This window comes from Peromyscus leucopus, chromosome 5, assembly GCF_004664715.2.
Source record: "Peromyscus leucopus breed LL Stock chromosome 5, UCI_PerLeu_2.1, whole genome shotgun sequence".
NCBI lineage: Eukaryota > Metazoa > Chordata > Mammalia > Rodentia > Cricetidae > Peromyscus > Peromyscus leucopus.
This window is the reverse complement of record NC_051067.1, coordinates 22,581,556-22,605,554: the sequence shown is the minus strand read 5'-3', so window position 1 is coordinate 22,605,554 and position 23,999 is coordinate 22,581,556. Positions and strand designations below refer to the sequence as shown.

At 43.6% G+C, this 23,999-nt stretch overlaps 1 protein-coding gene across 1 annotated transcript in view; it reads right to left on the bottom strand.

Annotated features, from left to right (window-relative positions):
- Positions 1-21,889, bottom strand: part of Nedd9 (neural precursor cell expressed, developmentally down-regulated 9) — a 180,463-nt gene extending 158,574 nt beyond the window's left edge. The window contains exon 1 of the mRNA XM_028867762.2: positions 21,669-21,889. The gene's annotated coding sequence lies outside the window, so the exon portion shown is untranslated. The remainder of the gene's footprint in view (positions 1-21,668) is intronic.
- Positions 21,890-23,999: the final 2,110 nt, after the last annotated feature.

The window sequence follows — 23,999 nt, the reverse complement described above, 5'->3', positions numbered from 1 at the left end:
CTTGGCTTTGGGAACTCTAGAAAGTTGTAGAATCTAGAATCTGGTGGATTTTTGTTATTGTTTTGAAAGAGGTTCTCTGTGTACCTCAGGTTGGCCTTGAATTCATGATCCTCTTGCTTCAAACCCCTGAGTTCTGAGATTATAGGCATGTGCTTATTATATGCCCAGTTATACTAGAACCTTCACAGTTCTGTGTTAACAATCTTTATGTATCAGGAAGCATCTACAAATCTGCTGATAGGAAAATGTTACATTAGATAATAAATTCAATTTGGGAAGTTTCTCCTTGAAAGCCAGTTAGAGAGACAAGTCATTCTCCAGGGAGAATGAACAGTCTTCTGGTGGGGAATCCTATGGGAGTTCTTGGGCATGGCAGGAGGTAGAAAGGGTGTTTAGGGAAGAGAAGGGAAGTGGTCTTCATGTCACTCTTAATAATTACCTCTTGAGCAGGAGAGATGTCTCAGGAGGTAAAATCACTTGCCAATAGCCTAATGAGCTGAGTTTGCACCCCTAGAACACATGTAAAATGACATGGTGGCATGTCTACAATTGTAACATACCTATTTGAAAGAACAACTCCTTTTTGCCCCCATAGTTATAGGGAGGGCTAGTTCTCCCATGACAAATTGACACAATAGAAATAACTACATATAAGTAAGTACAAAGTGATCTTTAAGTTCTTCTCATTGGTTGCAAATTCACCTTTGTCTCAATTTGACATGAGGGCAGCCATCTTGTGTCATAACCACCATCCAGAGATGTCAGAGTTGGTTTTTCTGTTTTCTGCACTTTCTTTAAGAAAAATATAAGTAGGCTAAATGATTAGAGTGGCCTGCAAAGTATTTCAATTAGTTCCTGGTTCTGGAATGTGTCTAACAGTGATGTTTTCTCAAGATAGAGTAGGTACATTCTGGCTTAGCTGAAGTCACCTTTACCCTAACCAACATACATATACCTGCTTGTGACTCAAACTGTAGAGTTCTACCTGGGATTGCTGCCACCTAGGATCATGCTTCAGTCAGTAAGTTGGTAAATAAATTGCACTTTGTGTAATACTAGATCTGTAATCCTCTTTTCTTTGGTCTTATAACACCTTTCTGCCAGTTCTCATTCTTAGGGACTAGATTGTTCTAGATTGTTCTTCAGGGAGAAGAGTTGTAACACATGGAAGGACAGAGCATTGGTGGTTGTAATATGTGTGTAGAAAATTAGCTTGAGCAAGGCAGAGTCACAGATATCCAGGGAATATTTTGGAGGCACATTAAGAAAAATAAATCTTAATGAAAGACACTGCACTAACTTTAATGGAATGACTTTTTTAATCAACATGCTGGTGTTAGGAGGCAGGGCCTTCATGAAGTGTTATATTATGAGGGTGGAATCCTCATGAATGGATTAGTGCCTTGATCACAAGACCAAACAGAGATCTCTTACCTGTTTTGTCTTGGTTTTAGGATGTGAGAATACAACAAGAAGGCAACACTTGCTACCTAGGAGCAGCACCTCAACCATGATGGCACCTGGTTCTTCTACTTCTGGCCTCAAGAAATAAATCTGTGGCTCTCTGCTATAGTAATCTGAGTTGATGCCAGCATTAATGCAATTTTATCTTTCATTTCTCTCTTTTTTCCTTTTTCTGATGTGTTCTCCTTACTTCTACTTGACACATCTTAAATCATTCAGTATCATCCATGGGCCCAGATAGAAGTACCCAGTATTTTGACCAATATATTCCATTAGTTAAAACACACATATTCTAATAATGATATTAGACTATTCTATTCACATTATTTTGTGATAATTCCATTCTCTTGCTTAGTTCTATTGCTCTGAAAAGACACCATAACCAAGGCAACTCTTACAAAAGAGAGCATTCATCATTTGGGGGCTTGCTTACAATTTCAGAGGATTAGTCCATGATCATCATAGCGGGAAGCAGTCAGGCATGGCATAGGAGCAGTAGCTGAGAGCTTTACATTCTATTCACAGGTAGTAAAGAGAGAAGCACACACACCCACACACACCCACAGAGAGAGAGAGAGAGAGCACAGAGAGAGATTGAGAGAGAGAGGGAGAGAGAGAGAGAGAGAGAGAGAGAGAGAGAGACTGTGTCTGGAGTGGGCTTAGCCCACTTCCAGTGATACACCTTCTCCAACCAGGCCGCATCTCCTAATCCTTCCCTAACAATTCTGCTCCTTGGTGACTAAGCATTCAAATATATGCGCTATTCTTATTCAAACTACCACACTTTTCTTGCCAAAGGAAGTGATTTATATAGGTGTCAGGATCTGGTACTAGACTGACTATTGCTATCAAGAAATAGACACCTGCTCACCTGGGATGGCATCAACCCCAAAACCCAAAGAGAAATCACCTATTTAAGGTTGAATGCTTTGGGGTTTGCATGCTGATGGATCTGGTCTTTACTGAACACTCATCATGTCTAAATCTAGACTCTATGGGAATACAAGTGATTAAAATATTTACAAAAATCTTTGTTTATTGGAAAAAAACTAGAAGCATATCGATTAACAATGCCAACATTGAAGGAAGTGATTCATGTAAAGTTGCTTTATCATACTCTGTGACCAAATAGCAATGATCCATTAATGAAGTAACTTCTAGAAAAGTTTTAACTTTCCTTTGGAAGGATTCTTTCCCTCTTTCTATACCCCTAGTTTTTTAACCAAAAGCTCCCTCTCAATTGGCTGCAAGCATTTCAATGCAGACATTTCTGTGAAGTAGTCGGGTTGACCCACACCCCAGTTGCCTAGAGTCCATTTGAGCTAGCTGTTGGGTACTTGATGGTCATTTTTGGTTGTCAACTTGACTATATCTGGAATTAACTGAAACCCACAGGCTGGGTACAACTGTGAGGGGTTTTTCTTGATTAAATTATCTGAGGTGGGAAGACCCACTTTTAATCCTGACCTTCGGAGGTGGGAAGATGCACCTTTAATCCAGGCCACACCTTCTCATGGCAGTCTACATAAAGGAAGCTCTCTGCCTTTGCCTGCTTGCCCTCCCTCTCACTGGCAAGTCCATTCCTTCACTGGTATTAGAGCCTGCTTCTTTGGGACTCTGGCACATACTGAAGACAAGCTGAGGCAGCCAACTTCATGGACTGAAAAACTTACTGGATTCTTGGACTTCCATTGGTAGACAGCTATTGTTGGACTAGTTGGACCACAGCCTCTAAGCCATTCTAAAGAAATTCCATATACATATGTATATATGGGATTTATATGTTTATATATGCATTTTTTATATATTACATATATGTGTGGTATGTGTATGTATGTCTCTCTGTGTGTTATATATATATATGTGTGTGTGTGTGTGTGTGTGTGTGTGTGTGTGTGTGTGTGTGTCCCACATATATAGTGGAGGAGGGAGGGAAATTCATTCTATCATTTCTGTTCCTCTAGAGAACTCTGACTAACACAGATGCTTCCGCTACCCTGAAACCTGGAAAATCATGAGACAGAAACCATCCTATGATAAGTGAAATTGACTATGGCTTCTAGGGGAGCGGGGAAGTTCTTTGCAATGAATTTTTAAGCCCAAAATGCTTTATAGCTGAATGATTTTTAATTTTCATAGATCTACTACCAAGATTTTCCTAAAAGAAATTCTTGGGGCATCAGGGATACATATTTTGAAAAACAGGGAGCATCAGGAAAGCATGACTAATTGAGTAGGAAAGATGGTATGGAGTCCAAGCTTTGCTTTCTCAGTTCATTAAAGCTGTAGCCTATAAACTTACTTTTTTCTAGTTAGCTTCAGCTGTTGACTTGACATAGCCTAGAGTTATTATCTAAGGGAGTCTTAATTGGGAGATTCCCTGATTCAGATAGGCTGTGGACATGTCTGTGGGGCATTTTCTTTCTGTTAATTCATGTGGGTGATACCACTCCTGGGAAGGTGGTCCTGGGATGTATAAGAAAGCTGGCTGGCTGAGTATGAGCTAGAGAGACAAGCCAATAGGCAATATTCCACCATGCTTTCTGTGTTTATTCTTTCCCTGACTTCCCTCAATGATGGATTGTACCTGGAAGTGTAAGCCAGGTTAAGCCCTCCCCCAGCCCCCACCCCCTGCACATACACACCCCAAGTTGGTTTTGGTCATGATGTTTACCAGAGCAATGAGAAATCAAATTGGAACATACTCTGAATAGGTTTAACCAATGAGGACTCTGCACTATAATGTGCTGTTGCTTGCAGCTTGAGGAAGCTATGCACTCAGTACCATCACCCATACTTAAAGGCTCCTTCCACTGAAACCCCAAGAGAAAAGAGAGCTACCAACTCCATTCTGTAGTGGTTTGAAGAAGGAGGCCATTTTGTTCATGTTAGAGTGGAGTGATCTAATGCATGGATGGGTGGATTTTAGTCAGAGAGATGGGAATTTAAATTCTAGTTAGCTAGCTTTGGCGCTGTAGTAATTTTAAGTCTCAGTATTTCTGTCTTGTTTATTAGTAATTACATAAAAAGTTTTAGAGTTTCTCAAGTATAAGGTAGTATTGTAAGGATACACATTCATCATCTAATTTCCCAACAATCCAATGAGGCAGAGAAGCCTGAACATGGAGGCCTGAGACCACTTGTCCTCAGGAAGCCCTGCTTATAAGGCTGGCCCTTGGCTTACATCTGAGGACTCATGCGTAGAAGACTCTCATTGTTCCATACACACTTAACTATGTGTGCAAACAATGTGCTTTATGCCAAAAACCTGCTTTTCTTCTAGGAGTCTGGAATTTTGTTTAATACAGAGAGTGTCTAAATGACCAGCCCCAGTCAATACTCTGACACCAAGTCTCTAATGAGCTTCCCAGATAGACAACATTCCATATCTGACATAAGTCATTGTTAGCAAAGCCACGTGTATCCTGTGTGACTCCATGAGGACAGGATTCACGGTAGTCGATGCCAGGTCTCCTCCCTTTATGGATCCTGGCTTGTGTCCTCTTGGTGTAGCATCATTTAACTGTGGGTGTAGCTGCATGCTGAACCCTTTCTGTTATCCACCCAGTCACTGTACCTGAGGGTGGCCTTGGGAATCCCCTTCCCGTAGATGTATGTCATTACTACTTAAAGTAATTTAAAGTAACTATGGCATTATTACTTAAAGGTGAGAGAGGTGAAGAGGTTTAGAAACTACACAAAGGTATAAGCAGTATATGGGCCCACACAGAATGGCTGATTTTTAAGCCCTATGTATACTCTAAAACTGTAGGATTGCTACCCCCCTCATAGCATGGCTCAAATCAGAGCAGGTGTGTTTGCTTAGAACATGCAGAACACCGCCTAGCCTATTATTATATTATTAGGCACCCCCTATCGTTTCCACATTCTTACTGAATACCACAGTCCCACTGGCCAGCAAAATGTCCCTGAGAAATGAAAATATGCTGGAGAAAAAGAATGAGCTATAGTGTGGACTCATTCTGCTCTCCCTTTGTTTATTTTAGAATGATATCTATTGTGACAGATTTTTTCTAAGACAAAAGGAACTTTTTCATTTCCTCTCTCTTGACTTCTATGGCCTCCAGCTTCCCAGCTCAGAGGGTCTACAGGCACAGTAGGTGACAGGGAGGGAGTCAGTATGGCAAGCTGGATGTTTAAAAGGATCAGTGTATGAGAGCCCCTTCCTTTATGGTGGCCATATTTTCTATTATCCACCCGCAACTGGGCACACTTTCTTAGCACAAAAGTGGTAGATTTGGTTTACTGAAGTCATTATTTCTCAATTCCCCCTCCTACCTCCCAAGCCTTCTGATTAATAAAGTGATTAATAAAGAGACACCCTGTTTCCATGGAGAAAAGTCAAATGACCTCAACCTCCCACAGATCTATTCTTGCATTTCTTTGAAAGGGAAACTGTTCCTGTTGAAGGTCTGTCTGTGATGAGCCATACTGAGGAGACGGTAATGATGATATTGCAGTGAGAGATGAGCGTGGGAGAGCCCAGGCTGCCTGACTGGTAGACAGCAGGGGTGGGGAAAGACAGATGCCTGCACCTCTGTCCACTCCTTGAAATTCTCTTTCCTAGAAAAGCAGAGCTTGTTACACGATAAAACACTCCCTTGAATGGAAAGGCCAGGAACACTGTGGCTTGGAGTTATAATGATTGACAGCCATGGGTTCAAGTCCACCCCTGTTAGTCCAATTTTGATAAAGTAAAATTGAGGAAATCTATGGATGTTGGGTACTTGAAAAGACACCTTCACCATCATGAGTGCCAAAAAAGGGAGGGGGTAAAGGAGTAAGACTTAGGAAGAAAAGCTGGTGGTCTCCAAGGGGCACGTCATACACGTGGAGGCTTCTCAGACAGGATAATTCTAGCAGCCAGTATTTGGTGGGGGGATAAAGCATGAGACATGGAAATAGAAAAGAAAGACTCCCTGCCTTGAAATAAAAGGCATGTTAGTCTGATGAAAACTGGTATTTTCACAACAAAGATATAAATGGTGTCCAGATCCTGGCAAGGGGTCTTTAAGCAAATCCTTAGCTGGAAGACCTGGGTTCCAGTCACATCTGCATCATTTGGTCAGTTGCCCAAATTTTTACCTAAACGGCCTCTCACTACAATCCCCTGAGCTTCGTTATCAGTAAAGAGAAGGATACCACCAACAATTACTAGGCCTACTGTGAAAATCTAATAAAATGATAAGGGTTAATGTGCTGAGCATACAATAAATTAGTATGCCAACGTTGGCTGTTATTATTTTTGTTTTGTTGTTTTGAGACAGGGTCTCACTCTAGTTTTGGGTAGCCTAGAATTCACTATGCAGCTCAGGCTAGACCTGAACTTGCAGAAGTCCTTCTGAATCAGTCTTCCAAGTACTGGGATTACAGACAGGAGCCATCATGGCATGCCAAATCAATGTTTTGGCTAAATTAATGATGTTTATTAGAGCAAGGATTAAAGAGAACATTTAAACATAAAATAGAAACCTAATTTTCACTCTACTAAACATTAAGAAGAAAGGATTTCCCCAAGAGCCAAACCTAATAAAGCTAAATTATAGGCAGAAAAGGCATTGCAATAAATTCCGTGAATTGTCAGTCAAAATATCAGCCTTTTCCTTATTGTGGCCGCCTTAATCCTTCCTCCTGGGACTGTCTGGTTAAGTTGCACACAGTGGTCTAAACAGGCTATGGGCATCAATTAAGATTTAGGTCAAGGCCTCTGTCAGAGCCAGTGATTTAGTTTCTGGGACAAAGGAAGACAAATCCTTCCCCGTGGCTGGAGAAGAATAGCATTCCTTTCGATTGTAATCACGCTTCATCAAGGAAATGTTGGAAGCCTAGGCAGGGCAGTGTGGTGTGCCTGTGAAAGCGATTATACGGTTGAACTTTTGAAATACACAGCCGGCACAAGTATGTTTCGACAATGTATACTGCTGGAAAGAATCTCAGAGAAAGGAAGTTTGACTGATCTCCCAATGCAGTCTTCTCCTCACTAAAGGAGCCCACGATGTTTGCCATATTCAGACCCCCACCCCCCATGACTGTCTTTGAAACCTGATCTTTCTTCATAAATGCTAGACTGTAGTCAGATTTAGAGTACACTACAATTAGCAAGTCTCTCTGCTTCTAGAAGGCTTGCCATGAAAATTCTTATGATGGTTCCTGTCTGATTTTTAACTCTTCCCAGGAGATCAAACTCTTAGGTCCATCTATGGCAATGTGATTTTAAGACTGAATGACACACTCTGAACCAGCGAGTCACTAGAATTCCCTAAATGGAGTTCCTAGCTCTTTTGTCCTCATCTGCCTAGCCCCCCTGAATACAAGCCCTGCCCAGCAGTGTGAATTTGGGGTCTCCATCAGAATTCTCAGTAGTTCAGGAAGCTCAGCTTTGGCTCTCCCAAGGGCTTTCCCCAAGTGTGGTCAGAGGCAGTAACTGCTGACTCTCAGGGGCATATTCCTAAGTACTTCAGTGAGTGAGACAGACAAGGTGTTAGCTAAGGGGAAGCCATGAGCGTAACGTTTCATAGACAGCCTGGCACTCAGCTCTTCTCTGGGCATTGGTCCTTAGTGGATGTTTGCACTTTGAGAGGAAGAGATACGGATGGAGGTAAATCAGAGACCTAAACATATGTTCAAGAAGGGCAAAGCAATGAAGATCTCTTTGATTTATAAAGAATGAGCATAATGAATCTAGCAGCAGTTTCTATTCCCATGGTTCATTAGCACTAAGTGTTGAGGGCTGGGCAGATGGGTAGATGAGCAAAAGCACTTAGATCAAGCCTGATGACTGGAGTTTAGTCCCCCAAATTGAAACAGTGGAAGGAGAAAACTGACCCCCAAAAGTTGTTCTCTGACTTCCACACACATGTTGTGCCATGCATACATGTGCTCATGGGAGATCACACACACATAACAGACAAATGTTTTTAAAAAGTGCTGTCAGTATTGAAAGTCTACTACACCGAACCTTTCTCTTTATTGATGAACCACACCTGGGTACAAGTCAACACACACTGGAAAAAAGGGAGCCTGGTAGTTTTCCAACTTAAATCCATTTGAAAAAGTTCACACTGGTGGTGGTCATGTCTGAGTTGGGCTCACCAGACAGTGCTCAGCACACTGCAGAGACCTAGACCATGTTTGGTGACCAATGGCTGCTGACCACAGGTCCGTCTGTATGAGAATAAAACCACTTCAAGACTGCCTCCTCTATTTCACTTGTTCTCGTCTGCTCTAGACATCACGTGACTTTGTTTACTGAGGCTGAACTGAGTTGAACTGAATGTTGTAGATGCATTTGAGCTTTGTCTTGTTTTTCCATGGTCTCTGATGTAATTCTCTCTCCTTGTCAAATCCTTCTATTCCTCTCATATCCCAGGTTGGCCGGGAACTTACTATGTAGCTGAGAATGACCTTGAACTTCTGATCCTCCTGCATCCACCTCCTGAGTGTTAAGACTGCAGGCATGTATCCCCACACTTGGTCCATATGCTTCTGGGGAATTGAATCTAGGGAGGGCCTTCAGCATGGCAGACACACCCTCTACTGACTAAGCCACACCCCAGCCTAGTGCCTTCTCTTTTATGAAACTTCATTGCCTGTCCTCTGCTCACCCCTACAAAGTAATACAAATCAAGCACCTTAATGTCTCAGACGCAGCTGGAGGCGCTTTGTGTGTGCTCGCGAATTAACTCATATTCAAAACTACCCGGTGTGGTAGGACTTGTCACACCCTCTGCAAATGAGAGACTGATGGCTCCAGGGAACATGACAGGTGTGTGGCAGAGGTGGAATCTGAACCTGGGCTGCTGCTGGCTTCCCTACTACGCCAGCAGCTACTCTAGCTCCCTTCTGTCTGTCCATTTCCTGAATCCCGGTCCTTATGTCTCAGTGTATGCTGTTGCCAATTGTTTCCTGACTGTTCCGATGCTGCAAAGAAAGGGGTCTCTAAGGGCAGAGTGCACATTCTCGCTTCTACGTCACTTGGAAAATGTTTGCACTTTCTCTTTTGGCAATTATTGGTTACTAAATGAACAAGAGAAGTAAACAATAAAGATCTGAGACTTACTATAAATTTTTAACAATTCTTAATTCGTGTGGTGGTTTAAATAAGAATGGCCGCTAGAGGCTCATATATTCAAATGCTTGGTTCCCAGTTAGCGGACTGTTGGAGGAGGTGTGGCCTTGTTGGAGGAAGTGTGTCACTGGGGTTGGGCTTTGAGGTTTCAAAAGCCTGTGCCAGGCCCAGTCTCTCCCCGCCCCCTGCCCCCGCCTCTGTTTCCCTACCTGCAGGTCAGGATGTAGTTCTCAGCTACTTCACCAGCACCATCTTCCTGCCCACCACCATGCTCCCTGCCGTGATGAAAATGGACTAACCCTCTGAAACTGTAAGTAAGGCCCCAATTCAACGCTTTCTTTAGTAAGAGTTGCCCTGGTCATGATGTCTCTTGACAGCAATAGAGCAGGGACTAAAACAACACAGGAATGTCATAACTCTCCACTCCCCGCAGTCACAGATTCTCAGATTCACAAGTGTGTATTTGCCAATATACACATACATCGATGTAACATTACAGGATGTCTGAATCTGTTGCTAATAACAAAAATAACAAATTCACTTGAAAATTCTAGAAGCTTGGCACTGTTTGGTGTATAAAATAAGCCTGTGTAGTGATCCCATCCCACATTAAAAGATTTCAGGGTCTATATTTTGTTAGATTTTTATTGCATAAAATGAGTGATAGATGAAAAAAAAATCATTTTAAATAATTAGCCTTATGGGGCTGAAAAGATGGCTCAGTGGATAATGGCACTTATTCTTAAAGAGGACCCGGGTTTGGTTTCCAGTACCCACAGAGCTCATATCCATCCATAAGTCCAGTTCTGGGGGTTCAACCCCCTCTTCTGACCTCTACAGGCACAAGGCACATAAAAGGTATACATATATACATGCAGGCAAATCTCTCATACCCATAAAATAAATAAATCTTAAAAGAACTGGTATTACACTGAATATTTTACTGTGTTGGTTGATTTAAACTTGGTACTCATACCTTCATGTTTTTAACAGTAGCCTATTACTCCAGAGTACTCCAAATGTAATTTATTAGGACCCCACTGATGGGCATTCAGATCATGTTGGCTCCTGCATTTCACACACACACACACACACACACACACACACACACACACACACACACACAGTTTCTAAAGGAAGAAACTCACACCAGGCTGAACTTGAGTGAGGAGTACTAGGGCCGAGTTGCCCTTCTATGCTTCTCAGAAAACAAAATCAGAAGAGAGAAAATATGGCACAGAGAGGCCCATCACCACCTCTCTCAGGAAATATTGTCAAGGATGCTAAGTGGTGTATAGGAAGACTCTTTGAAACACAGCTCAGGAGGTAGAGTCCTCTGCTAAATCATCCTCGTAGAAAATGAGGAAGGCCAGGGCCCGAGTGCCGGGCAGATTTGGAGTGAGAGGCTGTGTGGAACATTGCTAAAGGTTTCTGAAGGTCAATGCAAGCAGGCAGCAATACGTTCTCTGTGAAATGTTCAGTCCAGAAATACTCTTTGCTTTGCTGTTATCCAAACATGGGAGGGAGCAGGGCCAAATTTGCTTCTCCTGAAGAAAAGGTTCACTTTGCCTACCGTGTGCACAGTTGGATGGAGCGATCTTCTCATCACTCAGCCGTCACCTGGCCTCTTGGGTAAGTTGGAGAAGGGGGTGACCCCAGATCCTACCTTTGTTGTCCCACCTCCTGCACTATGGGTCCCTTCATCAGCCCCCACTAAAGTTCACAGACCTCGGCTCAAGACACTGTTTCTACCTCCTCATTTGGTCCTGCTTTCCTCTCTGCACCCTGCTCTGGCAAGGCCACCCCGGCCTGTTTCTTATGAGCAGAGCGTTCTTGCCCTGTCTTGGAGCTCTAGTTTCCAACACTCACTCACTTGATTCTTTCCTTCCTTTTTCCTTCCTTCCTTTTATCTTCCTTCCTTCCTTCTTTCCTTCCTTCCTTCCTTCCTTCCTTTCTTCTTTCTTTCCTTAATTTCTTCTTTCCTTTCTTTATCCCTTCCTTCCTTCCTTCCTTCCTTCCTTCAAGCACTTCCTATGTGCTGATATATAGAGGAAAAAATAGAACTCTATGACCATGGAGCTGAAAGTCCAGAGGCAACAGACTGTAGGTTCATACTGTGTCCTCTGCTGGGAAAAATGGGTGATAAGAAGAGTATGTGAGGGGGTGTCATGAGCATGGTATGAGAGGGCTGCCATGGACATGGTGAGATGTGGCTACAGAGCTGAATGAGGAAGGGACACAGCCTTACAGCTGTTTCCCAACAAGGCTCTTTCTGGATTGGGATGTCTTAGAATCTTTTTCAGCTTTTTCACTTTTTATTGACTCTTTGTGGAATTCATATCATGTACCCCAATCCCACTCATCTCCCTCTCCCCTCACTTCTACCCTTTGCCCTTGCAACTTCCTCCACAAAACAAAATTTAAAAGTAAAACAAAAAAACAAAACAAGGAAAAAAAATCTTGGCATAGAAGCTGTAGTGTGGCCCAGGGAGTCACATAGTATATACCCTTCAGTTCATACACCTTTACTTGCCAGTGTTCATTGCAAAGAGTCATTGGTCTGGTTTGAGGCCTCTGGTTTCTGCTACACTATCAATACTGGCCCTCATTGGGACCCTTCTTGGATATCTTATTTTGCCTTGTGTCATGGAGATCAGTTTTGGACCTGCAAGTTCAGTCCATTCACATGCTCCAGCAGTTCATAGATGAGGTAGACATTGGGGTGGGCTACCTTGTAGTCCTGGTTCTGGACCTGGGTGGTGGTAGCTGGGTTGGTCAGCCTGCCAGTTTTCCCTCATCATCACCACCTGGGCCAGTTCTCCAGCACTGCCTGAGCTAGCTGACCCAGTGTAGCAGCCAGCCAGGAGCAGGGCCAGTTCTCCTCCTCTCACACCCTCAGGTCCAGCTCGCCTGCACTCTCAGCACCGGGACCAGCTCTACTGTTTTGTCCAGGCAAGCTACTGGGCCCACTCTCTGGATTGCTGGACTTGGTGAGGGGCAGAGCCAGCTCTTCCAACCTCATGCCCACGAGGCTGGCTCTCCTGCCTGTTGCAGGTGGCAAGTGGTGGTGGGGAGGGCATGTGTCCCTTACCCTTGCCACCCTGTGGCATACAAGGAAGGGGCAAGAAGCAGCTCTCCTGCTCTCACTCCCACAGGCCAGGCTCACATGAGCCCCCACCAGCGAGGTCAGCTCTAGTTTGCTGCCCAGGCGAGGTGCCATAGCTGCTAAACACCAGTACCAAAAGCGATGTAGAGATGTAGAGACCATGGAGGGGCGCTGCTTCCTGGTTTGTCCCCCATGCCTTGCTCAACCTGCTTTCTTCTAGCACTCAGGACCACCAGCCCCGGGGTGGCACCACCCACCATGACCCTTCCACATCAGTCATCAATCAAGGAAAGGCACCACAGGCTTCCCACACATTCTTCTTCTCAGATAACTCTAGCTGGCATCACGTTGATGCAAACCAACAAGCAGCAACAACAAAACACCCCATCAAACAAAACCAAACCAGCTAGGAAAAGAGGGGAGCAACCATGGGTGCTGAAGTCCCAATTAGGTACCTTCTTGGCTGCTGGGGAACAATCCTCTTGTGTACTAGAAAGATTTGTCACTTGAACTGGTTTAATAAAACACTGACTGGCCAATAGCCAGGCAGGAGGTATAGGTGGGGCAACCAAACTAAGAATGCTGGGAAGAGGAAGGGCGGAGTCAGAAATCGTGAGCAGAGGAAGCAAGATAAGAGTATCATTCTGAGAAAAGGTACCAAGTTATTTATAGTAGAAATTTAGGGCTCACAGCAAAATTGTAAGGAAAGTAGAGTAATTTCCACATTTCTCCCTTGCTTGCACATAGCTTCCCCACCGTCAGCATCCTATTTCACAGTGGTTTGTTACAACTGATAGAACCCTGGGCATTGATAAAGCATCAGTCCAGGGTTCGCACGCAATGCTGGGGACTCTGTGGTTTGCACAGGTGTATAACATCAAACATGCACATCTGTGACATCATATGAAGCAGTTGCCAGGTTCTAAAAATCCTCTGTGTCCCCTCATCCTTCCTCTCCTCACTAACCATCATCAGCCAATGAGCTTTCATCTCTCTGTAGTTTTACCTTTCCCAGAATGCCCCATATTTGGAATCACACCATGTGGGGCTTCTTCAGTTTGGCTTCTTTCACTTATCAGTGTTTTAAGGTATGTTTTAAGTATGGTTTTTGTTTCACAATGTATGTTCTCTGCTCCACCCAAATAGGAGAGATTCTTTAGAGAATGGGCTACATATTGGAGATGAAAAGCAGTTAGTCATAACCATGGTTTCTATACTAAAATTCCACTCTGAAGTGTGCCTGTGTGCAGTGTGATCCCTATTGTCTTTCCAGTCCTGACTGAAACCTTGGGATGCAGCACCACTCAGTTTCCCAGCTCCATGACAAAAGGCTTCAGACAGTCGCCTCAACAAAAGGAAAAGGAGGTGATTTTGGCTCACAGTCTCAGAGTTTTTGGTTCTTGTGATGGTTAATCTTCACTAGATTGATTGGACTTTGAATCACCTATGAGGAATATCTTTGCATGTGCCTGTGTTTCATGTGCCTGAGATATATCTTGGTGTGTGCCTGTGATATATCTTTGAGTGTGCCTGTGATACATCTTTGAGTGTGCCTGTGATATATCTTTTCATGTGCCTGAGATATATCTTTGTGTGTGCCTGTGATATATCTTTGTGTGTGCCTATGCTATATCTTTGTGTGTGCCTGTGATATATCTTTGTGTGTGCCTGTGATGTATCTTCATGTGTGTCTGTGCTATGTCTTTGTGTGTGCCTGTGGAGGTCTTTTCTGAGTTTAGCTAAGGATAAAAGACACAACCTGAGTGTAGGCGGCACCATCCCTTAGACTGAGGTAGAAGACTGAACAGAAAGGGAGAACAGGAGGAAGCCAGCTGAGCATCAGCATTGCCTCTGATTCCTGACTGAGGATGCAAGGTGACCAGCCACCTCATGCTCCTGTGTCCCCAGCTAGAGCCACTCTTGATGCCAAGCTCTCTTCCTCACAGTGAACCACATCCTCTCTTGAACCATAAGCTTCTGTCAAGTTTTCTGTCATAGTACTCAGAAAAGTAACCAGTACTGCCCGTGCTTAGTTGCTCTGTTGCTGTGGACCTGTAACAAGGCTGCACCTCATAGCAGGAACATGCGGCAAAGATGACCGTGAACCTTCAGATCAGGAAATGAAAGAAATGCCTGGGGTGCCAATCTCCCCTTCAAGGGCATGCCTCCAGTGACCTAATTCCCTTGGGATAGCCCTCACCCGCTGCAGGGTCTACCTTCTCGATAGCACAAGTACACACGGGCCTTTGGGGTCAGTATGTAAACTGCAGCAGATGGTGGCGGGCTTCCTCTGACAGTCACATTTCCTAAGGATGGGCTGATGGTCTTTTGTTCTGTTTCCACGCCCATGGCATTTCACAGCAGGCCAACACAGACACATGCATTGTGAGCAAATAGATTCCCAGGTCTGAAGAACATGAACGGACGCCTTGATTTCTGATGCTGGTTCTCTACTCTCTCTCTCTCTCTCTCTCTCTCTCTCTCTCTCTCTCTCTCTCTCTCTCTCTCTCTCTCTCTCTCTCACACACACACACACACACACACACACACACCAATAAAAGAGGACAATGAAATAAATAGCCATGCAGAGAAAACCAGTACATACTGTTGAGTCATTCTAATATTTTCCCAAAGCAGTAGTCACTTCTAAGGAGGTTCTTTGAACCGGCAGGATATGAGATAGAGAGAGAGATAGAAATATACACACACACACATATATATATACATGAGAGAGAGAGAGAGAGAGAGAGGAGAGAGAGAGAGAGAGAGAGAGAGAGAGAGAGAGAGAGAGAGAGAGAGAGAGAGGAGAGAGAGAGAGAGAGAGGAGAGAGAGAGATTGTGAAAAACATGAGATAAGTGTGCACAAATGACTCTGGTCATTTAATTTTTAGTGCAATTGCATGTAATTGTTCACTCTCCTGGTCCCTTACAGCTGATTTATATATTCGAGCACCACTAAAAGCTGTGTAATGGATACCATGGTATGTGTGTGTGTTAGACCGCTTCACATTATCATGCCCCTCAGATCTGTTATCCCTGAGACAACAAAATCCATAAAGTGAAAAGAAAAAAAAAACCTTCACTCCTTTCCTTAGTATATTTCAATATGTTTTGAAATTGAAATTTTAAATTTGATTGACATGAACTTAGAGTGCTTTCAGAGGTCTGAAATCTACCACAAATACTTCATTATTTTTACTTGGATCTCCTCTCCCACCTCCACAAATGAGCTGCTTGAGGATGGGGCTTGTCTGCTTGCTTCATGATGCAGTCCCAGGACCTAGACCATCAATTGAATCATACTAGGCCCCCAACAATTGTGAATAGTTAATTACCAAGTTTCTGAAAAGCAGGACAGAATCTGAGACAGTTCATTTTATGCATCAATTCAGTTAGGTTGATATATATATATACATATATATATATGTATATATGTAAAATATATTGATAATTATAAAAATGCATTGAAATTAAGAGTTATATTTAAATCAGTAGATTATAAATATGTTAAACTGGCTATCCACAGTGTTGTAGGGGGCACATCCCATCATTTGCCAGCCTAACTAGACTAAGTCCCTAGGCTTCAAATACTGCATCCTACTGGCTTGAGGCTTGGCAGCTCCTACACTAAAGCAAACCCCCTCTCCCTACCTCCACCCCGACACTTTGAATATATAAGAGGGTCCTCAATTTAGAAAGGTCCAAATTAGGACTTTTCAACTTTCTGATGTTGTAAAAAGGTGATACACACCCAATAGAAACCAAACCAAACCACACTTGGGGTTTTCAGTCTCTTTCCCCTGGCTATCTCTTTGTGTTTGGATCCTCTCTCATGATGCTGGGCAGCAGCCGCGAGCCACAACTTCCGGTCAACCCGTGACTGTGACTTGCAGAAGCTGCGTCCCTTGGTGTGACCCAAGGCTCCTACTTGCCACTTTGATTCCCAGGGCCACACAGAGCCACCCACAGTCTCACTTCCTCTACGTGTTTCCTCTCACAGCCCGTGAGGCTGTGGGTGGGGAATTCAGAGTCACGGAAAGTTGTCAGAAGGTTACTAGAGGGCCACAGACAATGTCATTGGATGATGATGTGATTATTAGCACAGCCCCCGGACCCTGGACTGCAAGGGAAGGCAACTGCAGAGACCCATCCAGGGAAACTCCCAAGTGAGCAAGGAGATCTGGTTCTCTCTAGCATCAAGAAAAGCACTGGCAACCTGATCGGCTGGTCTGGGGCCTCAGCTTCTGGAAGGGAGGTACTTGCATGGACCCTTTCACTGAGGATTTATGAGTTTTGCGTGATGGGGAAGTGGATGATAAAAGTGAAAGCTGGAATTTCCCCAAACCTGCACACGTTGGGCTGGGCACAATCTTTGTCTTTTTCACGTTCTGAGGTAGCTTTATCTTTCCCTTCTTCTTCCTTCCATTTTAGGGCCCCTCCCCCCTGATAACGCTTTCTCCTGACGTTCAAGCTGCTACTTCATCCACTCCATCCACGTCTACTTAACGTCTTCCATTTCCTCTCCTTCCCACCCCCTCCTTCTTTTCCTTGATGGGATCTCATATATAGCTCAGGCACCAAGTCCTCAGCTTCCTGCCTCAGCCTCCCCAGTGCAGGATGACAGGGGTATGCTGCTACTTTGGGCCCCAAAAACTTGTCTCTAATTTCAGGTTAAGCCCCTTTCATCTTTGCTGGCAGTATTTTGTGCCAGAGAGAGGGAGAATTTGAGGGCACAACTACTGTGCCCTCTTTTTTTTTTGTTTTTTTTTTTTGTTTTTTTGAGACAGGGTTTCTCTGTGTAGCTTTGGAGCCTGTCCTGGATCTCGTTCTGTAGCCCAGGCTGGCCTCGAACTCACAGAGATCTGCCTGGCTTTGCCTCCCGAGTGCTGGATTAAAAGCACGCACCACCACCACCTGGCTTACTGTACCCTCTTGACATCCTAACTCAGAGTTGCCAAGTTGCCAATTGCTTAACACTGTAAATTCATAGAGACATAGACTGTCATGAGTTCACGTGATACACTGCTATGCTGCTGTAAAATTAACCACTAATCAATCATCAACCAATCAATAAAAATCTCTATCTCTCACATGCTGGGAGCTAAAGGTAAAATTCTGGTCTCACATGAGCTATCTAACAGTTCTACCATTGAGCTATCCCAGTCCATTATCAGCACCTCTGTATCAACATGTCTAACCCCGAGAAACAATGTTGAGCCAAAGATCAAGCCACAGAAGAAGACATAGAGTAAGATTGCATTTATTTTCAGTCTCTCTCTCTCTGTCACACACACACACACACACACACACACACACACACACACACACGTATATCTATCATCTATCTATCTACCTATCTATCTATCATCTATCTATCATCTATCTAATGTCACACATGTGAGTGTATGAACTTTGTCTCTATTTCTATCTAGATAGATAGATATAGGTATATCAATAGAGATACTTATAGATAGATATAAAGAGATAAGGCCATGTATATTTTGAGAGTGATAAGGCCATGTGTATTTTTAGATGAGGCCAAACAGACCTTACTAGTACATACTGAAAATTATCTCTGGGGCTAAAATCAGTGGACCAAAAGAATGAAATGCTAAAAAAAATTTTTATATGACTCAAATGGATTAAGCGCCTCGCTGCCATTTTGTACCATGTAACTGATGGCATGTTCCACACTCTGGAAGTTTTGCTCTAACGATTTGTGAAAGGAGACAGATCAGCCAAGGAGGGTGAAGTTCTTTGCAGCAGGATATGAATCTTCGGAGAGATGCGTCACGGCACAAGGAGCTTTTCCTGAGACAATACTTGTGTCCTCTCCCTGGGATGCCATCAGAGGAATGAAGCATATCATCCATCCCTCCCCCACTGCGGCCCTTGAATAGATAGGAAAGATCTCAAAACCAAAATGTCTCAGGTCAAGGGCAGAGAGCCACTGGATAATAAGACTAAACCATAGTGACGTGCCAAATAACAACCTTTGTCCGTGACGGCTGTGTCTACAATGATGGCCTGTCACATTCTGGTGGAGCTGAGAAGTCCTGCCTCCCAGTTAGATCACAGTCACGATGCCATCCTACACCACATCACCCATCTGTGCATGGTGACACTGAGGGAACCAACTGCCAATCAGATCCAAGCACGGCATACCCAACTTACATGGTACTTGATAATAAGTCACCTGTTGCTTGTTTAGGCATGTACTGTACTGTAGTTTTTTTTTGTTTTTGTTTTTGTTTTTTAATCATTAGAGGGCTCATTCTTACGATATGATTTGACTGTAAAACATTCTGCCTCGTGACCCCAGGACAACCTCCTTGTTCCCTCAGCCTCTTGCTGCAGTCTCCAGGGCTTGTTGTGATCTTGTGCTACCTTGTTCCTCGTGGTCGCAGGAACAAGAGGCTGTACCACCTACATACAACACACAGCCTGCAGCAGTGGTTACCAACCTTCCTAATACTGTGACCTTTACTACAGGTCCTCATGCTGGGGTGACCCCAAGCCATAACATTATTCTCGTTGTTACTTCATAACTGTAATTTTCCTACTGTTATGAATCATAATGTAAATATCTGATGGCAGGATATCTGATATGCTATGTGACTGACCCCTGTGAAAGGTTTGTTCAAACCCCCAAAGGGGTCACCACCCACAGGTTGAGAACCACTGGCCTATAGCATGCTAAATGCCACCTGCCCCTTTCCATACTCCAGGTTCATCTGGAATCTGTCTTTTCCCTCCTCTCCTCTCTTCACTTGACAGCTGACTTCTCATCTCAGATCTTTTGTGTGGCTGACCCCTCTGCCCTCTGATTGCCTCCAGATCCCCTCTGCCTCATCCAGTTTTCATCTCCATGCTCTTTATGGAAACTTACCAACTCCAAGACGGATTAGTGTTCCCCAGAATATGTTCTGGCCTTCATCACATTTGTGTGACTTTCAGTGGGGGTCAGGATACAACACCTCAAAACATGACTGTAGGAAGCCCCCAAAATATACCATCTAAATTATGTCCCTATGGTGTGTTGTCTGCTTTGAGGGGTGATTTTTGAGAAATCGCAGATAGAGAAGCTTTGGCACTTGCTTGTTTATAAAAGAAACTATATCTGTAAAAAAAGAAAAAGAAAAGAAAAGAAAAAGAAAGACCTCACTTATTAGTGTGTCTTATTCTCTGTACCAGGAAAATGACTAAATCAACAGACTCTGATCTAATGCCTGTTAAATCTGAGTAAGGTCACTTTCCTCTCATTTTCACTAGGATTCTCCTGGACATCAAGCCATAAGCAGGCTTTTCTCTCCACTGTCACATTGTTGTCCCACCACCCACTAGAAATCCCGACCCCTGGATTCCCCCTGCAGTTCAGGATGACACATGAGCCTCAATCACCTGCCTGCCTTGAGCCTTCTAGTTTAATGTAACATATAATTAAATTTGTTTTTTCTTTGGTTAATATGCCCAGTTAATTCTCAGACTACTCAGGTAAGGAACTTTGAAGTACAGAAGAAAGCAATTCTTCCTTCCCTGTATCAGTTAATGTCTGCTTCTCTCCTGGAGTACAAGTTTGTTCCCATTTCTACAGGTTTTGACTTAAAATAAGACTGGCAATAGTGAGCCCTCTCTAGATAGTTGTTAAATACGTTGACTCACTGATGAGATATGGTGGGACTCTAATTCAAAACTAATTGTATATTATCCTTCCTCTGTTCTTATTCCCATTCTTAGAATGAGAATGTTCTTGAAAACAACCAAGTTTGCAACAAAACTAAGATGAGGAGAAAAGGCATTTGGCTTGGATGCAGGATTTTGCCCAGAACAACTGTTCTTCACACCCTGTTCTAAGTGGGAAACTGAATTCTGGGGAAAAGAGAAGCACCCCAAAAGGAAGTAAAGACTGGAACCTCCATTCTCCCTTAACATAGAAAAAACCTAGTGGCCAATGTCTCCATAGTTTTCACTATATATGACATTTCTTGCTGTGGGATGATCCTTCTGTGTGCTGTGAAAGTGTATTGCTCTCATTGGTTGATAATAAAGCTGTTTTGGCCTATGGCATGGCAGGATAAGTTTAGATACAATCAAACCGAGGACTGGGATGAAAAGGGACAGAGTTGGGGCAGAAATTCCAGCCTACTGCCTAAGATGCCAAGGGACCAGTAAGCCATAGACCATGTGACAATAAATAGAAATGAGTTAATTTAAATGTAAGAGCTAGTTAATAATAAGCCTGAGCCATTGGCCAAACATTTATAACTAATATAAGCCTCTGTGTGGTAACTTGAGAAGTGGCTGCCAGGTATTTGAGATTGGGTGGACCAGACAGAAAGACCCCCGCCTCCGTTTACAGTTTCTCCCTTGTATGTGTTCTTCATTATGAAGGCATTCCAGGAAAAAAAGGGAGTTACTTCAAACCCTTTACATCATAATAACGATAAAAGACAGAAAGATAGACAGACAGGAAGAAAGAAGATGAAATAAAAGGAAAGAGGTAAATAAATGAATACAGAGAAAAGTAAAAGTGGGGTCATCAGAGTGACCCAGTGAAGCTGGGAGAACCCCTCCTTAGAGAGAGTGTAATGAGAACTTCTCTACAGAGTTGGGACACACAGGAACAGGTAGCAGTCACAATTTTTTTCTCCCCAGAGAGACTGAAAAGGACATTGATGCAAATGACTATAACCCATGCTTACAGGACTAAAATAATTTAAGAGCTTTATCTCCTCCGGGGTAAGTTCTGTGAAGACAGTAGTGGGGGAAGAGTCCTGTATTATATACCAGGAAGCACTGAAATAGGATTTAAACAGTAGGAGTTACCAGACTTGCACATGACCTAGAACCAACTGCCTCCTGGGCGGGCTGAACCCCCCCCCCCACCACTGTGAAGGGTGTTGTCTGTGGAGACATACCCGGATGTCTGACACCAACACAGGAAGTAAGAATCTGAATGCATTCCAGCCCTACCCTCACCCCAAGCCACAGCAAGTGGCTGGCACTCACCCAAAGGCAGAACCACAGTGAACAGACCATCTTGTGACCCTGGCCACCTTGCTCTCTCCTGGGTGGGCAGGCAGGGATGGGAGCTAGTCCCTCTGTGTCCTTAATGCTTATCTCTCTGCAGCTGCCCTGCTTGTATCTAAGGGCAGCTGACAGCTCTTCTCTACAGAGCCACCACACCCGTAGGATGTGAATGGCTTGTGCATGTGTGGGGTTTTTCTTCCGGTTGCTGAGAGGCGATGTTGTCTTAATTCATTTCCGCTTTGTACTGCTGCCTCCACCTCCGTGTCCCCCTCCCCCTCCTCTTCCTCCTCCTCCTTCTGCTTTTTGTCTGCCAGACTTTCTTATAAGCTGGACATACTTTGTAATTTTGAGTAAGTTAACAAAACTAATTTTTATAGGATGCCTTTTCTGAGCTTTGAAACACAGGTGATCTTAGTGTTGAGATTAGATTCTCTTGAAATGACTTTTCTGGGCTTCAGTGCATCAAAATATAGGCTATTTTTAAAAAGCCAGCTGGGTTTGGTATGTTTTGTTTGTATGGACTAAATTTGTTCTGGAGATTTTTACTATAAATTGACTTGGAACATTCTTACACCTAGTAAGGATCTATTGAACTTGGGGAGTATAATAGGCAATGAGCTCGGGGCTATGTCCCCAGTCAATCTCCAACTTACAATGTCGTAAGAAGCAAAGATTTGAACCAGTAGAAGGGAAAGTGAACACCATCTAGTCCCAACACTGTTTTCCTCTTCAGCACTTCTGAGTAGTAGATGAGTGAACCAGCTGATCAGAGTTATGTTCTATGTTGCACACTTTTGGGGCCCTTGGACCTCAATGTCCTCACCTGAGCAATGGAAAAATCATGGGAGTGATATAATAATTGAATGGGTTAGAATCAGGCATAAGATAAGAACTACGTGGGCATTTGATAGAATTATTAGGACCAATTTTGTATCTCTCCACCTAGGTCTTTGTGTTCTTCTTTCGTTCTCTATTTCCTACTCCTAAGAGTTGCCTAGGGGATTACTTGAGGAAATAGCAGATTGAGAGATAAGAGAGGGATTATTTAAACAAGTGCTCCTAAAAATCCCCTGGTGCCTTGTGTTCCCCCTCAGCTCTATCCTGCTAATGTGAAACACACACACCCAACTCCATGGTGGGTGCGAGTGGGGTGGGGAGCATCCTCCCTCCTCATGAGGTTCCAAGGCAAACTAAAGTTCACCCTAGGAAACCAATGAGATTATCGGTGTTACTTACAGAGCATGGATGATGCCCATGGGTAGTGGGCAGGAATGTGGCTGACCTTAAAACAGCCACACTGGAAGTCCTGTACCCAACAATGGATGGTGGCTTTTTTAGGGCTGTGTAGACAGAGTCCCTTCTCCACCTGTATGTATGTTCCAGTCCATCCTGGAGAGCTTTAGGCCATGTGTAATTAGGACAGAATTGCATGAAACTGGTTGGGAGAAGTGGCTAGATACTCAAGAGGGTCCCATGACCTCCTGCTCCCCTTCTATGAGGGAACCTGAGTAGTCAACAAGCCCAGCTGCGATGATCTTTTGTAAGCAGGCACAACTGAACTCCTGAAGATGGTCCCAGCTTGGCTTAGAGGATAGTCATGTACAACACCTGTTTCTTATCAAGACAAAGGAAAATCTATATTTGGTCTCCACACTATCAGTCCCAAATCATATTTTCTTTTATACTCTTGGGAGCCCCAGTGTGTGTGTGTGTGTGTGTGTGTGTGTGTGTGTGTGTGTGTGTGTGTGTATGTGAGTGTGTGATGCTGTGGCTTAAATCCAACCCATAAACATATCAATCATACAATTGACCTTCCACTGTACTGCATCCTCTCTCCGATTTTGTTGTTTTAATTTCCTGTACCATTCCACTGAAATTCAGATCCATGTCATTTATGTTAAAATGCCTGAGATGGCAAGAGCTCATTAAAGAATATTCTACCCACAAACAGACACCACTTCAGGCAAATACAGAAATACAGCTCAGCTCAAGAGCTGCAGGTTGATCTCTGAACACACGAGTACCAAATGTCTCCATCTGTTCTCCCCCAAGTGTCTGTAAGTGAGTCAGAATAACTCCTGAGCTACTCTTCCTCTCCCTTTTACAACACTCATTCTTGATTCATGCTATGTATCCAGACCTCACCTAGGTTCTGAGTAGATTATTATGTTTGCAAGTTGTTATTTAATAGCATAGACTCTTCATTATGAACTGGCAGGGGCAGAGGAAAACAGCTGTACATATTTTGTCTAAGTATACCTGTATGCATTCCTCGTTATTAAAGGATTATTTCTTCATTGGGCCTTTCAT